Below are 18,265 nucleotides of genomic sequence, written 5' to 3'. Positions count from 1 at the left end.
ATTAAATTAGTTTCTTTCGAAGTGATGACAGGGGCCAGTCCTACCTCTGGTTCTCTTTGACTTTAGAATGGAAAAATGTCAGATTTTTTGTTAAACTGTGGAGTATACTTATAAATTAAAGGCACTATCACAATTCCATTATTTCCCCCCAGTCATCTAATCTTGATGTTGGTGACTTCAATAATACATATACAGTATATTTAGGTAGTGTATTAATGTATAACATGATACCTTTCACTGTTGACGCCAATTCTGTCAGTGCCACATTGTCATTTTGATTTGGAGTGGCAACAAAAGTGGAAATTACAGCTTATCTTATCCAATGGATGCTAGCCTTTCAAAGTTTCTTAAACTGTAAAGTACACTGTCATGATGAATTTGTAACACAAAAAATGTTGACATAAATATCCTCTTACTCGGTGCTTGAAATGGGCCCCTACTCAACAAAATGCAGTACAAATGGGACTTCTTCATTTTGCTCTTTGCAGTACCATACTTTTCCTTACACATGATCACTTTTGACAACCTTGCATTACTGTTCTACCCCTGTTCAATGATACAGGCTCAGCCGCCACTCTCCTTAGCAAAAGACTGTAGGCTAAAAGTGCACCTTACGTTAATCCCTGTTAAACTTCATTACCCAAGGGGCACAAAGTTACACATTTTTGACATTTGTTTTCCCCTCCTGTAGACTACTTGTGAGGGGCATATCATGTCTCTCATAATATTAGTCTGGCTATAAAAGGGTGACAAGAGAATATGATCTTAGACAGAGGATAAAACACCACAAAATCAAAGTAAGCTAATTTCTCCGAGACACACTGGTAGTGAGCAGCTTCAGGAAGTGAACGCTCTCCTAGTAGCGTATTAGCGCAGAGCTTATTGAAGCAGCTAATGATGTTAAGAACAACACATCAGGGTAGATGAACAGTCCGACTGTTGGTCAAAGAGCAAATTCTGTATTTTTGATTTGTAATTGATTATTAGCTCATTGTCAAAGACAAAAAACTAGGATACAATCATAAGGAAACTTAAGGTCCACTTTGAAGGCACTTTCAAAGCTGAAACAAGACCGATTGATTTTCATCCGGGTACTTCACTGCAGGCATGTTATTTTAATAGAATTCTATACCAAAGCTGTGAATAGATTCTGATTTGAATTGGAATTTGTGTACCTTCATTAAAGAAACATATTTAGACCTTTACTTGTACCTCACTGTATCTTTTATTTACTGAAGAATTTCAAAATTTACTATGATTTTCTCTTACTAGCTGACATGCATGCCAGAAACGGGAGTACCAGCACTTATTTTTTCCACCTCAGTCATTTGTTTTATTAGCAATATAGAGAACATTATAAGGCTATAAAGAATAAAATGCCAAAGCATTGTGCTATTTGGGTAAATTGGAATTCATAAACAAATCCCTAACAAAAAGGATGGCTTGGTAGTCCATTAATTAGCATGCAGTTAGTAGTTCTCTTACTGTTTCTGGAGTTTACACTTTCTCCCCATATTTTTGTGCACTTTCAATATCTATACTAGCTCTCTCCCACATTACACAGAAGTGCGCTTTAGGTTCCCTGATCATGTTAGATTGGGTTTTTTGTGCCCTTTAGTGCTCCGTATGCTTCTCTGATGATTTCCAGCTCCCTAAAACTTTGTAGCTGAAAGAACATTCAGAGAACATATGGATAGATAGGTTTAGAAAATGAATGGACTTTTATAAATCAACAGAATTATCTGGAGAGGGGCAATAAGAACAAATGTCTTTCAGGACTGGAAATGTGGAACTGTACACATATTTATAGCTTGTTTATTGAACATCTAAGAAAATAACAGTGCTTAACTTCAGTGATTGCATTTTTAGATGTCCAGCCTTTTCTTAATCAAATTAATAATCTACCCTGTGCAATTAATGTACAGGGTGTGCACAAAGTCTGTATACCCCTATCTTTAGGAGCATTTACAGGAATAACCATGACAATCTGGTTCCTGTGGACATCAGCCCAAGTCTTTCTGGTATTTCGAGGTGTGTTTCCGACATCCTGTCTGGTGCTGCCACCTGCTGCCGCTTAAGAAATTGCAACAATGTGGCGGTCGTTCCAAGACGAAGCGATGGGTGACACAAGTGTTTTCACGATCGAGAAGCGTTTGGTGGCCACTGTGTGGGTTCATGAGCGGCCTGTTACTGGGAAACCTGTCAAAAATGTCATGGATGACTTTGTTGTGCATTTTGGGAAGGCATCACCGACAAAGAGGACGGGGGAGCTGAAGGCTTTTGCAACGGGCAACGGGCAGCGTCCGAGATGCGCCGCAAAGTAGAAGACCATCCACAGGCATGAAACATGTGCAGATGTGGCAGTGTCTGTTCAACGATCCCCAATGAAATCCACTCGTAAACGTGCTTCTGAGTTGAGAATAGCGGAATCGATAATTCGAAAACACATTAAAAAGGACTTGCAAATGAAATGTTGGCGTCCATTGCACGTTACCGAGTTATCAGATGCCGACTTGTACAGACGTCAGGAAGCTTGTGATCTGATGCTGCACCAGTTTCCAACAAATGCTGAGAAGGAAAAGGTTATGTTCTCTGACAAGTGCGCGATTTATCACAGCTCCCGCAATCGAAACGTGTTTTCAAAATCCTCCAAAAGATAGGGGTATACAGACTTTATGTGCACCCTGTACATTCCAAGTTTCTTGATGTGTGCCAAAAAAAGTCACATTTGTGCTTAGGCCTAATGAGAACATTAGATTTTATGTTGTTATCTTCCTCCAACTGCGGTGGGCTGGCGTCCTGCCCGGGGTTTGTTTCCTGTCTTGCGCCCTGTGTTGGCTGAGATTGGCTCCAGCAGACCCCCGTGACCCTGTAGTTAGGATATAGCGGGTTGGATAATGGATGGATGGATCTTCCTCCAAAAAGTTCATATTGCCAGGCATGCTACTCCTGACTCTATGTCGATGGGACATAAACCTTGTGGATGTGCTATAATGGTTGCCATGGACAATCTTTGAAAATCAGAACAGTGACAAAACCAAATACAGGGCAGCATTAGGAAAATCAAAGACATACTCGTAGCAGATTTCAGTAGATCTCATGATTTCTGGTGTAAAGTTTTTAGAAAAGTAAAAAAATTTTAGAAAAGTACACTATGAGAAATTTATTCTTTGCTTTAGTAAAATTGTATTACACGGTGACACGACACGATTGCAGGGTGGGTTCAGTGCTGTAGCCAGGGCCCAAATCCTGAGTCATACATGAAGCATGCATGCTTTAATGGCTTGCAAACATGCTTTAGCTGATCCTAGAATTTTTTGACTGTACCTCGTATTTGCATTTACTTACTTGATTGATGCCTTTATCGAATGTGATATACAATATTTGAGATACAATTGGACTTTTTGTTTTTTATGTTGGAGCTCAGGCAAATAAAGTCAGACAGTATCAATAGTGGGATTTGGACCCCTAACCTCAAAGTTTAAAGTGCAAATTCCAAACCCATAAGCACACATACAGTATCCCACACTCCGTGGCCGTGAGTTCCTGGATGCGAGTATATGCTTGAGAATTCAATTAAACTTTTTGCATGTACTTTATGCCTTATTCTGCAGTCAATGTAAATTCAAATTTAATAATTTTCATCCTTGATCATCAAAAGGTTACACCTTTTAATCCATTTAAGAAGAGACTTTTACAGGTCTTCTGTAATACAGCCTCAGAAGTGCCATGTAAAGTCAAATGCGTCACTATTTACAGCCAAGTCATTTTTCATTTATTGTAATAGCACTGTAAACACATATTACTGTATGTGAATGCAATAATAGCTTCCCTAGAGCTATAATACTCTATTATCAATGTATCAAGAATTCCTTCTGTTTTGTTTATGCTACTACATTTTCAACTTGGAGTTTAACCCTGTATATTCCACACAACCTTAAATTGTCCTTGAAAAGAAAAAAGAGTTATGGTTTCTTTTAAATTGAATATGCTCAGTAACATAGAATAATTTTCATTGTTAGATCATTTAAACTGTTAAAAATAAGGGTGGCAGATTTTAGACGGAATTATAGTTAGTAGGTGTGAAGTTATTTTCATGTCCATTAGTCTCTTCATTCATCTGTAATGTGAACCTGATTATGCAATACTATGCAGTTAATAACACGTTTCCTATGTAATCTATTTATTAGCCAAGAATGAATTGCATTTGAAGGAAAATTCATTTCCTGTAGCATTTCTCATCTCATTATATATGCTGACCTCTTTCTGAACAGTAACTATCCTTTAGATCTCTCATTGGGATTACAGTGATGCTTTCATCCATTAACAATTGCCATATTTGTTACCTTTAAAATCTTTACGCTATGCTCAGTTCATCTTGCATGCATTGTTTAATATGATAATGGATGAAGCTTAATTTGAACTCCTTTTTAATTTTCTTAATGTATAATTTTATGGTTGCTTGAATGAGTAGGATATGCCTTTCAAAATGGATATAATCTAACTTAAACAAAGGGCTCACTTTTACTGATGTATTGTGACTGCCTCAGTAAAACTAGGTTCACATGATTATAAAAAGTTAAAGCACAAGATAAAGCTTTTTAATGTCTAATTGGATAATTGTTAATAAACAGTATATATGTATGTGTGTGTGTATATATATATATATATATATATATATATATATGTACTTTATATACTATGTATACATATATATATATATATATATATATATATATATATATATACTTATAAAGTAATACTAACAATTAACCTGTTCAGGTTTATTTTCTGCCTGGACTGCCCAGTGCTGCTGGGAAAGGCTATGGAAGCCCCCCTCATCAATCCCCAGGACTCTGAATGGGATAAAGTAGATCTCAGATTGCATGTATAACATAAAACAATATAATAAGTATCATCTTCACACCTGCTTAATCAAACTCAGGAGGCAGGGACATATACTATAAACCTAGATGGGGAGCAAATTGATCACAGGGTCTTTATAATCTAATCTAATCTAATCTAATCTAATCTAATCTAATATAATATAATATAATATAATATAATATAATATAATATAATATAATATAATATAATGTGTTTGTGGGTTTAGGTGAAGTTGAAGATCCAGAATATGAAGACTGTGTCCCTTGTGAGGAGGGCTGTCAGAAATGCACCTTGCGTAAGTTTTCACTTCATTTCCAAACCTTTCTGATCTCAAAGTCACCTTTGACAGCTGGTGGGATTTTGCCAAGAGTATTAGTGCTAAAAAAAAATACCTTAAGGCTGAATGTCCTTAGGAAACTAACAAAGCCCTCTCAAGTAGGATTTTATGCCTATACTCTGCTCTGCAAACTTTAGAGAACCAATGTATAAAAAACTAATAAATCTATACTTTGCCAATGGCAGATGGAGATGAACAAAATAATATGGCATGGCCATGCTGCCTCCTTCGATGGTTTACCTCCTTACTATGGTGCCTATAAAATGCATTGGATATTTTTTACCATTTTATTATTATACAGCATTGTGGAATTCAGTTTGTCATTTTGTCATTAATCAACAGGAAAATACTCTTTAATGTCAATTATTATCAAATATTTTTTATTTTACATTTGTCAAATATTTTGTGTTTTATGTTTAATGTAGGGCGGCACGGTAGTGCGGTGGGTAGCGTTGCTGCCACACAGTAAGGAGACCTGGGTTCACTTCCCGGGTCCACCCTGCGTGGAGTTTGCATGTTCTCCCCGTGTCTACATGGGTTTCCTTCCACAGTCCAAAGACGTGTGTGTATGTGTGTGCGTGCGTGCGTGTGTGTGTGTTTGTGTGTGTGTGTGTGTGTGCACGCCCTGTGGTGGGCTGGTGCCCTGCCCGGGGTTTGTTTCCTGCCTTGCACCCTGCGTTGGCTGGGAATGGCTCCAGGAGACCCCTGTGACCCTGTAGTTAGGATATAGAGGGTTGGATAATGGATGGATGTTTAATGTACAGTAATTAATTTAGACCAGAGACCTGTTTTTATTTACACAATAAAAAGTCTTGATTAGAGTCAAAAAAAGCCAAATTAAATCCATTGTGTTTCAAGGTGATGTAACAATAAAATGTAAAAACTTCCAAGTGGGTGAATACTGTACTTTTTATGGGCATTGTATGTTTTTTAACTTTATTCTATCCTTATTTTTTCTGTAAAGTTGACTTAAAGTTGGTAGAAAGGGTGAAATCCTAATATGAGGTTCAGACAAGGTATATCAAACATCTTTACCTTGAAGTACAGGTTTAGCACATATTTGCATTTGTTTCATATCCTACCGGTCACTGTTGCTGGTCGTAAATTGGATCAGACCATGGTGACTTGATTATTTAATGTACCAACTTTATTATCGTCAAAATTATTTCTTCGGTCCATATAGGCAAGAGTGATAGCAATATGGGCAAAACAGGAACAAAATCCATGTTTAGAGACCAAGTCACAAATAGAGCAGAGGAGCAAAGATTTCATAGCAACCACTAGCAAGAGGAAGCAGAAAACAGAAAGTGACATCAATCGGTATACTAGAGAGTGGTCAAAGAAGTCGATAAAGAACTTAACTGTGAACACCACCCTTCTTTTCATATCGGGTTGACATCAGTGGGATAAAATATATTTTGAAATAAAGACTGAAAATGATTTGATAATAGAAGTTCATATTAAAACAATAGGCAAGCTTATAATTTTTATTTCCATGCTAACTTATTAACCTAACAATCTTTTCTATTATATCAGTCACGCTAAAGGAGAGACATAGTCAAATAGTTGAATTAATACACTTTCTTACTTTTATTTTACATTTTTCTTGGTGGTAACACACAAACCTTCACCTTTCGCCAGATGTTGCATAGATCAGTTATTGAATCTTTGTAATGCAAAATGACATCAGGTGCGTAGTGCATAGGATGATAACTGCTGTGGCACATCATTGACAGTAAAGAATGAATGATATCAACGTTGCACATCACTCAAGACACTTAGTTGTGGCTTTTGGAGTCGACACATTGCAATATTTTGCTTTTCCTTAACTCTACACTGAATGGCTCTCTAATTTTAACTGTATTTATGAATCCAATTACTGACTTGTCTACTGTAATTATTTACTATTTACTTCTTTAACAACAACATTAACATGTATTATAATAAGTGAATAATACACAAAAATCATAAAAATATCAATTTGTGAATTTCTACTTATTATCCAGCAAATTTAATGTGAGCTGTTTTTTCTATAGTGAAATAGTTGCAAAGTGAACATATAAAGTTAGTCAATTGTGTTTGTCATTTATAAATCAAAAAGAATTAAAAAATGTAATTTACTGAAGTATGTAACTAGTAAATTACAGTTTTGAACACAATGTTTCTTCCACAACTTTTTCTTATCCTTCTCGTCCTGAGTTATCACGTGTAAAGCAAAATTACAGCTAATCTCCAGTGACTATAAAAGGCATTCCTCTCCTTGGACTTCTTTACATTCTGTCGTGTTAGTTTATGATGTTTATTTATTTATTTTTAATTTAGGAATTTTAGCACTGATGGCTGTAATATTAAAATGAAAAGTAAATTCAACTGATTCTTTTAATTTAGGAGCTTGTGAAGCCCCTAAAAGTTATGCCGTGCCAAATGACACGTGAATATTCTGTTCATAAGAATTACCTATGACTGTTTTGAAGTCACTTCATTATTTTTTGTCCAAAGCCTACTGACCCACCCATTCGAAAAAAAACCCATTCGACTCGTCTTGATGTCTAGTTAAGCAACATGTTGACTTTTTTAGGATTCCACCTGATTTTTAACGTCTGGATCCAAAAACCCATCATGTTGAGGCCATTTTGGGACCATATTTAGTGCAGAAAATTGTCCATTTATGATAAAGAGTTAAGCAGTAGTTGTCTTTAGCAAAAATGATCAGAAACATCCAGGGCCGGATTAAGATGAAATCAGGCCTGATGCTGCAGCGCAAAAAGCATTGGTGCATGTATATTCAACACTCACCGTACATGCGCACTCAGACCGACCAAGGAGCCTTAATTGCTTGTGACGCAGCCAGCCAGCCTTTATTGAACTTGAATAATAATAACGATATAGTATTGTAACAACTCGAGATTAACATCAAACTATGTAACATCAACATTCGAAAAGTGCACTTAATGAAGAAAACCTAACAATGAAATACATAAAATTTTGCAATTCACTTACGAAACAGAGTTAGAATAAATTCATTTGCAGAGACATTGGGTCAAAATGACTCAGTTCAGGCTCTTGAGGGTAAAAATTTGTCCACGATTTAAATTTCATAACAGGCCAGAATCCTTTTTGAGGATTTAAAAAATTCTAAACATCCATGCCGGGCCTGTGGGCCGGCTTTTAGTTCTACCTTTATAGATAACCATTTAAATAGCCTTTTACTGTACAATTAACTTTCAAGGTGAATAATTTACTACGTGGCACTTACCGAACAATAATAAAGTGGCAAGAATCCCGCAGTTAAATTATTAAGTTAGCTGTTTAACGTAAAATTGATAGCATTAACTTGAAATCTTCGGTTAACAAAAAACACAATGACGTTATAGTTACGTCACAGTGCAAAGAACAATTGTAACTGTATAATAAGTAACACTGTGTCTAGGCGTCCGAAAGTCAGACTCCAAATTTCATTCTAAGAATTATTTTGAGGATAATTTAGCAAAGGCAAACTGTTCAGCTTCCGGAAAATTCTCGTCTGTTTTCATCTAGGCCTATTTCAGGAATGAGCCTAATGCTGCAGCATCATTAGCACCCACCTTAATCCAGCCCTGGAAACATCTGAAGTTGTGCCTGCCAAAGCAGATGACCCCAGGGATTCCCCACCTAATGGAACATAAAGGGTCAAAGTTTCTCCTTTCCGCAAAACCTTGAAAAATGGGGATTGGAAATATAGGCAGGTGGAGAGTCTTTTTATAATATTTCAGGGTTGCTGATCATGAACATGATAATATTTTTGATATCTGATTCGGTTCTGGTTAAAAATTACAAAGTTCAAACAAGCATGTGGAGTATCGTTTTGGACAGCTTCAAAGTCAGAGATCACAAATAGGATGTTATTTTTGAGTTTTTCTATTAGAATCAAGAAAATGTAGACTTTAAACATTTAAACTGAAGAACATATTTTAAAATTTCAAATATTTGACACAACAGTTGCTGTTCTTATGTATTTTTACCCCATGAAGTAAATTATTATATTACATTTCTTATGGACACACCTAATCAGGGAGGCTTACGCTAATTCAGAAGTTTTTCACTTTAAAATCTGCCACATTTTGCCTAAAGTATAACATTTTTTATTTTAAAATTAAAACCTCTCTCCCTGGCACTGGATATTTTTTGGATATTGGTTGAAACTTAAAATAATAATTTATCAATTTCTGTGCACTCTGATCTTTTTTATAATCGTTTGATCGTTTATAATAGAATAATAAATGTCAATTTTTGTTCCAGCACAAAAATAAGAACACAAACGTAAAAACTTCCTTAGGTGTGTAGGCCTCTTAATAGTTCCCATTAACATGTTTGGTGGAAAGTAGAACCACTTTAATCCAAATAGGCTTCTCTTTTACCTTGACATGTTTGACCACCGCAATTTCTCAGCTTTGTACTTTTGTAAATATTTTTTTTAAGTAACCTTCAGTGCTTACACACATTCCCTACTGATCCGAACTCCTCTTTTGAACGGATCAGTCATAGACATTGACATGTTTACATCAAAGCTCCTTTCAGTGTTGCTCTACTTGTATGCTTTGTATCGTTGTCCTGCGGGAACAAGAATCTTGTAATCTTCCCTTGCATTGTTGCAAAATGTAGTTGAGTTGTGAGTTGAATGTTTTTTGAGTTTTCATCTTGCCTAAGACTTTAAATATCGAAACTGGTTAACCATACAGGCGGATGTTTTAATGTAAAGCTTCCCCCATTTAAGCACTTTATGTGCTTTTGAATATTTTGCATTTTCTTGGAAATTATGTTGTACTCATCCCATCACTAGAGAATTCAAAAGTCTGTTTCTGGATGTCTTTGAAAATGTTGTTTTATATTCATGCTGTAGATTTTATTAGGAGCTGTACTAAGTAACAGTTGGTCTTCTGCATATAATTAGTTTAAGAGGATCTACAGAATTTAGCTTTTGCTTTGTCAATGTCCAGTTTTTTCATGCTTCCTGTGCTTACATAGTTAGGGTAAGTTTTACTTCCTCTTGTAGGCCTCAGTATATCATTTTCGGGATTCTGCATTGATAAGGACACCTAAAGACCGTGTCAGAGGACACAGAATAACATTTGAAAGAAACTCACAGAGCTTTAATTGTAATCTCTTGCCAGACCCAATTAGCAGAAAAAGCTGCGTTCAGACTATTCACTTCTGTCAGCGGCCGGGTGGGAAAATGCATTACAATATGCTGTAAGGCTTCTACGGGAAGTGACCAGAGTTCAGCTAATAGAAGGAATATTTTTTTATATACTGATGTAAAGAAGTTTTCCTTAATTAGGACACACTAGAGAATATGTTCTTCTGTATTTCTGTAAGCTATTTTAAAAAGGGAGTAAAAAGAGAATAGAAAATAGCGAGTTTAGGAGGAAATAAAAGGCTTTTATTAAGAAAACCAAACAAAAGCGGTACAAATGGCTACTTTTATCCTTCCTAATGTGTGTTGCCTTGATAGATTCCTTTCCATACACCTCTTAGGCTCAACTTAACTTTTATGTAAACACTTCAGAAGAAAAATGTCTCATTCTTTATTATTTATTCTAAATTTATAATTTATTCACCATTATGTAAACAATTACAATTTCTATTTACTGAAATATTTAGATTTTGTGTTTGAATTTAATTAAACTGGCAACATCATCATCCGTTTTTTAAAGTCTCTTGTCCTAGAAATATATTAGCTCTCTTGAAATTGTATTAAGTGTACTGTGTATCGCCAAAACCTCAATGAATAGGGAAAATAGCCTTAACATTATCCAAAGGAAACAATAAAAGAGAAACTCCTGCGAATGCATATTCTGAAAATGAAGCATGATTAGGAATCACTTTAGATCTTCAAATTCATAGGAAGAAGAATGGGCTTCTATTTTAGTAGCTTATGAAAACTGCAGTAGTTAAAAACAGAGGGATAGTAAAGTGATGACAAAAAGAGAAGAAATGTAAAACCGAATGACGTGTCTTGGCAGAGGTGAGATGTGAAACAGAAGAAGAGCAATGCAATGTGTGTAACGTACAAAAAAAAATACTCCAATTAAAGAAAAAGCACCAGAAAAACCTGTCTGGCATTTATGAGCATAGGGCAGCCATAAAACTATGAGAACATCACATGCATTCTCAATCCCACCTAATCCAATTAACAGATTTGGTGGTCCACAACCTATCGTGTCATATGGGGCACAATGCAGAGACTAATGCTGGTCCATCACAAGGTGTTCTCATGCAAAAACTCACAAAACAGGCCAATTTAGACTCGCCAATTGACCTAAAACACACATCTTTGGGGATTTGGGTGGAAAATCACACAGACACAGGCAGAACATGCAATGTTTTCCCACAGACAGCAACCGGTTGTGAGATTTGAAACCTTCAACCCTGGACTGTAATTGCTTTCTAATCTAATTTTTGATATTACACATAGAAACGTATATTCATGGTATTGGATTTAAGGAAAATATCGCATTGGAAATATACTGAACAATTTCAAATACTGTTAATGCTAACAATTTTATTTTGAAAGGAAGCCGAGCGAATTTCAGTAAAAGGATAGAAGCATTGTGTATATACGAAGGGCGCTTGTTAATGTTTTTTAAACCACTAAATGATTCCTGTAGAACCCCCAAATGTCTTGTGTCAGGAATTATGTTCTCCTCTCAAGTTCCCAGAAATGAGGCATCACTTTAAGTTTTAATAACTTTTGTTTTATTGACTTTGATTTTACTGTACCTAGGCAGGTTTTTATTTCATTTCTTATAAAACTGCCTAAAAGCTGTTGTAACTTTAGGGCAACTTTAAGGAATTTTCTTGGGTGTGTAATAAGTTGCTCTCCCATGCCTGCACATGAACCTTTGTCCCCATCTTTTTTTGTATTTTAAAAGATTCTTTAGATTTATAGTTAAAAGTCCCTCCTGAAGACCTACAATTTCTTCATGGTCTTCCCAAATGCACATTTCTTAATGTAAGGATGTCTGCTGCTTTTATCACTTCTATAATTAAGTGTGCTTTTATTGGCACACACTGTAGTATTTTTGCTGTCTTCTACTGTTTTCACTTTATTCACAGAACTAACATTCAATTTTTGTTAGCATGAATATGTGGTGTCCCAGTATGTCTTTACAAATAAAATGAAGAATTTAAAATTAATTTTTCCCAACAAAAAATAATATTACTGACTTACCCCAATATTCAGTTAGAAGTTCTAGTTTACTTTGCTTTTAATTTAGAAGCTGTAATTTTGGAAACTCTGTGTATGCATGCTTCAGTCAGTGCTTATTATCTGTGAAAATGTTCACAGCAAGTTCTCTCAGAAACTGCTTTACAAACCAAACTAGAATATAATATGTAGCAACACAAAACAGCAATGGTCTTTAAATCAGCGTTTCTCAACCTTTAAGTATTTGCGACCCGAGTTTTCATAACAGTTTTAATCGCGCCCCCCGTAACATTTTTTGAAATGTTTATTATACCTACTTAACTTTTATCGACATTTATCAAACTCTATATTTATTGTTCTAGTATCAGAATGTAGTTTAAGTTAATTTATTTTGGTTTCAACAGATGTTTTTTTCATATTTTTGATTCTTGTTTTCTTTTTTTCACATCTTCATGCCCCCTTTTTGTTACTTCGCACCCTTAAATATAATTCAAGCAAACGTACCAACCTAGCAACACTGAGACTGAGGAGTTCATATTGAAATATCATGACACGAGATTTGAATTAAAAAAAAACGAACTGAGCATATTGGGTAAATAGACTTACTGCACCAGTGAAATCTCCAGTTTATATATAAAGATTGTAGAGTAAGGTGTATATGTCTAATATATAAAAAGAAATCAGGACAATGTGTGTTTAACGAACATCAGTTATCAAATGAGAGTTAATCTTGTTTAATTTTAACTATTAGGCATTTGTATGTAATGTGTATATATAAGCAGACAGCAGTGGCAACAAGTTGAAACTGAATGTACAGTACAAGGTAGTGACCAACCTGATTGAAATCAACAAGTGAATGAGAAAGGACTACATTTTTATATATTCAAACAGTTACTGAAGCAATCTAATTATCCTTCCAATCCCACTCTTTCCAAAGCAACAGTTAAAGATGCAGGTTAACGTACATGAGACATTTCTACTTCTGTATTGCTTTGATAGGCAGCACATCTCCAAGGGTCTCAGTTTGATTCCTACTCCATCTCAGTCTTTGTGGTGTTTGCATATTTTTCAAACAGTTGTGTAGGTTTTATAATATAATCTGTTTACTGCTGTCAGAAACTCGACACAGAGTCATGGAAAGGTTTGGGGCAGCCACCCGTATAATTGGTTTTCTGGCTGCAAAGTCGAACAAATGAATACAGCACTGATGTGCTCAAAACTGAGTCCAAAACAGAACTGAGGGAAAAGGGAAAAGGTGCAGGCTTTTAAAGGGGAAGACAGGAAGTGACATAGGGGTCGGGCTCATTGAGGTCTTCAGCCATTGGTTCGAGCCCGAACGTGACATCACAGGGGCTGGAGCCAGCAAGGTCTCCTTCGATAGGCTCGGTCCCGGAAGTGACGTCAAGAGAGCCAGGTGGAATCTCCTGTGAATGGTCTACAGGCAAGGGAGAAAAAGAGTCAGTGCACTCTGCCACATCCCGGTATGTCTGGGAGTTGCCCATACTCAAGCCCTTTAGCTGCCTCCCATGTGCACGTGTGTGATACCGATAACCTCACAAATACACCCATATTGGGCAAATAGTGACTCTAACCCTTTTTGGTCCTGACATCCTATTACTAGTACATAAATATGCAGCCGTTTTTGTAAAGCACAGGCACGTTTGCAGCCGTTGGAACTGGACGTGTTACTATTAGCACAGACTGGAAAGACTGGCATACAGGCCGTGAATTACGGAAATGAAACTGAAGTGCACCACATAGCAAGTAGCTCCACTTTCAATTTTATTTCCTAAAGAAGACTGAAATATTTGGCAGCTATTGTATAATAATAGTGATCATTTTTTGTTTTTTCATTTTTGAGCTTCCTAGACACCCCAAAGGTAGAATATCTCTCAAAATAATTTTTCCCAAAGAAACAGAAAATCCAGGGCCGAAAGGGCTAATGTGGTTGAGGGAGTGTGTGTGCGTAAACTAACAAGCCCTGCAATGCAAAGTGTCAAATGCTGGGTTGAGATAGGATGGTTTGTTGAATTTTGACGGTATGGACTATACAGTCTTGTCAGGTTATGCTTAAACCGTATAATGTACAGTTTTAATGTACTGGAGTAGAGTATGTGGTCTTAATACTACAAAAATAATTTACAGCAAATACAGTCCAGTGAAGAACTGCACCACTTACTAGAGGGCGTGAGGAATGAATTGAATCTCATCGTGTTAAGGAAAGAGATGAAAAAAGATGTGATAGAAAGGATCAAAAGGGTGGAAGTAAAATGGGTGACAGCTGTCAACTTAAAGTTAGTTTTCAGCAAGCAATGAAGATGAAGGAGGTGAATGGCTTTTAAGCGTAGATGCTTAATAGTTGTAATGAAATATTTTCTCACACAAAGGGCTGGTAATAAGTGGAACTTAAATGTCTATTAAAACTCAACTCGATATTTTGGAAAGAAATGGTGAATTGGAAAGAACAGGCTATATTAAGTACTAGTCGAACATTGTCTTGTGTTCTTACATGAATTGTTAGTAGAATCTGAGCAGACAAGAGAAACATAAAGGGCACCACATTTATTGTCTTTTCACTTTTGTTTTGAAAGTCTGGTACAAGTTTTTTTTAATGTGAATGCTGTATTGGTAGCCATTTTCTATTTTTTTGTCTTTCTCACACTCCATTCATACTTCAGAGTCTTCAGACTAATGGTGTGTATTCAGGGGCAGATAAAGCCTGGAGGGAGTTTAGTCTTTGTCATTTTCCAGGTTTTGGACATCAGTGCTATGGAGAAAGTAGACACAAATCTTTAACCTCCAGCCAGGGACTCTAACCCTTCCTGTATAGATTTGAAATACTGTCTTGTAAATGTTGCTCATTGCTCACTCCTCACTACTTTATAGTACAGTAATATTGGCTCAGTTCCCAACTCTTGATTCATTGTGTGATTCTGAGCAAGTGATTTGGACAGTCTGTGCTCATATTATAAAAACATTTTTATAAACAATATTTAATTGTACTCTAACTCTTTACTTGCTGTGCACTTGGGGATGATGAATCCATGTAGTTACATGTGCAGAGCACAGTGAAGTTCTTACTAACCCATATGCATCTCATCACTACTGTCTGGCACCATGATAGACAAGAACGTGAGTCCAGACAGCAAACGCAGACTCAAACAGAAATGGAGGCTAGGCTCTGCAAAATGGCTGAACTGTCCCCCATTTTCTCTTGCCATCCATTTATGCTAAATATTAGGCCTACTAGGATGAAAGGTGGCATTTGATTAAACCTCATTTACATTTTCTTTGAAAAATAATTTCAAAATTTGGTAATAAAATAGCTAGGACTTATTAAAGTAATTAAAGTAAATGTTGGAATTTGGAACTCAGAATGGATATGTCACGAGCGTAAAAATACAGTTCAGCTTATTCTGTTTTTTTACGTGTATTTTTTTTGATAAATGATCTAAATGAACAGAAAGTGGACTTTCATGGAGTGATACCTAAAATAAGAACTTAAAGAAGTTACTCATGAAACTCTAAAGAGGTTCAAAGGGTTCTTTGTAAACGAAACACTCCAAATCCAATATTCAAACAGTGTCTGCTTTAGTTCCTGCCTGTTAATGAAATCCCAGGGCATTGATGTTCAAAGAAGAGACTCTCCTTCGGCAGTCTTGAACGGTCTGATAATGTTCACTTAACAGATGTTTATAAAGCTATAAAATTCACCTTTTTCCTTATGTCACACTTTCTTTTACTGTACCTTTGTTTAGAAGAAAATGTTGCATATTGCATTTCTTAAAAGCTTGTGTACATTAGAAAAATTGTGGATTTTCTTGCTGTTGTTCATTATATCTGTAATTCAGCTAACAAAAAATTTGCATATTCATTACTTTATTTCTTCATATAGATATCTGAAATTTCAAAAATAATTTCGAAACAGTTTTCTTTGTGTGTGTATGTGTTTGTGTTTGGCTTTGATTTCCCATGAGACTTCTAGTTATGTGCTCAGTCCAAGATGAGATTCTCATTGCCATATCTTGAGCATTTCAACTTACTATAGTGATCTCATGGTTGAGTTTCTGTAACCCTCACATTCAAATGAAGGTCTCATGGTCATACCTGACTTTATATATCTCTACGTAGGGGTATAATGAGAAAGGGCAGCTTGCGCTAAACTTCTCATTTGGCCTGGCTCAGTTTTCCCTTGAGCCACTTCTTGTAGATGATCACAGGTATGTCATAGATAGTTTGCCTCCTGTCTTGTTCCCGAAGAAACAGAACAATAGATAGTTCTGAAATCCCTTTCCTTTTTCTTCTACTTTGGAAGCATCCCACAGGAGAAGGTACAGTTAAAATATGTCCAACTGTAACTATCTTCATATGGTACACCCAGTATATAGAAATAGAATCAATGGCATTAGTGGCATGTAAAAAGGCAACATCACAAAAAAAGTGAAATTATATTAAGTAGTTTTGAGAATGTTCTGTTTTCTTAAGATGTAATACGTACAGTATGTGTTACCGATTTGTAATATGTCCTTGTAATGCAATCCTTTTTTTTGCTATGATGCAGCAACTGATACAAGCTAGGGCACGTCATCAGTGATGTTACTTGAGGTCATTGGGTGTTTTGGGTCCTTAGAACATCAGAAACCTTAACTCAGGTGACCCAGCTGAGGTTGACCAAGCCTCAGCTTGTGCCCTACCAGCCTATTCCCATGGATCTGCTGACTTGAGCCTGAGTCACCTTGTGGCTTTCTCTGATGCCTCACTACTATTGTAGATGGCCTTCCTTCTCCTCTTGCCAGTAATGCCTAGCACAATGTGAGCTCTGCAGAGAGATTGTCCAGCAAAGTCTCTACATCCTGCCACCACAGGCAAGCACCTTGCCTTTCAGTTTTGCTTGCTGCAGTCACTGACTGAGCCCTCATATTTTTCTGTCTTTCACTCAGAGGCCTCCTCCTTTCTGTCTTCCAATGGCACAGTGAGTTCCAGCATAACCACACTTTTTGTAATTTCTGATACCAGAACAACATCTGGACTAAGGGTAGTCTTGGTGATATGCCCCAAAAACTCCAGATACCTGCACAAATCTACTGTCTGCTGCCAGTCCTGTGCTCCTCTTGTTTTCTGTCTAGTGCTAACAAAGCTGATGGTCTGCTTTATCCTCTGGCAGCTGCTGATGGCACTACTGACACTTTCCACAATTGTCATAAGCACCTGGTCGTACTGCTAGCGATATCGGCCTTCTCCTATAGCCTTTGGGCAACAACTCAAGATATGCTCAAGGGTCCCTTTTCTGTCACACAGGAAGCATGCAAGTGTATCGACCAAGCCCCAGCAATGCAGATTGGATGGGCTAGGAAGGACGTCAAAGACCAACTGGACCAAAAATCCAATACTGTGTGGCTCTTAAAAAAGGAAGACATTAACGTAATGTTGTCTGTTGTTGGCAAATGTTAGAAAGTTTAAATGTAGCATTGTAAACCCTGGAATTCCAATTGAATTTCAGTTCCCCTTTGGGGGAAACGAAGTAAGCAGCTTGTATGTACTGTCGATTAAGCACTTTGTTCCATATACCATGAAATCTGATCTTTCTCTGTTTAAAAAAATAAACAAAATGAAAATGCAGATGTCAGTGGCTTTTACCTCTCAAACAAATATTCTTGGTATTCTAATTAGGAAATGTACTGTGACAGGGTCAACATTTTCGCTGTGGGTTTTCAACAGATTTACATGTTGCAGGCATCCCTGAACACAGTCTGATCACTTTAGGAGTGACATCTGTTTGTTAGTCTGGCAGTGAATTTGTGGGTAGAACTCAAAAGCAAATCTCTTAGCCTGGACAAAACTTGGAACATTTAATA

The 18,265-nt window shown here is 36.5% G+C and overlaps 1 protein-coding gene across 1 annotated transcript in view; it reads left to right on the top strand.

The window, feature by feature from the left end:
* The window catches only part of LOC120528707 (proprotein convertase subtilisin/kexin type 5-like), a 121,940-nt gene that overhangs the window by 36,683 nt on the left and 66,992 nt on the right, over positions 1-18,265 (top strand). The window lies entirely within an intron of this gene.

The sequence above is a fragment of the Polypterus senegalus genome, chromosome 4 (genome assembly GCF_016835505.1).
Source record: "Polypterus senegalus isolate Bchr_013 chromosome 4, ASM1683550v1, whole genome shotgun sequence".
Lineage (NCBI taxonomy): Eukaryota > Metazoa > Chordata > Cladistia > Polypteriformes > Polypteridae > Polypterus > Polypterus senegalus.
Note: the sequence above shows the minus strand (reverse complement) of the source record. Positions and strands in the feature narration are given on the sequence as shown.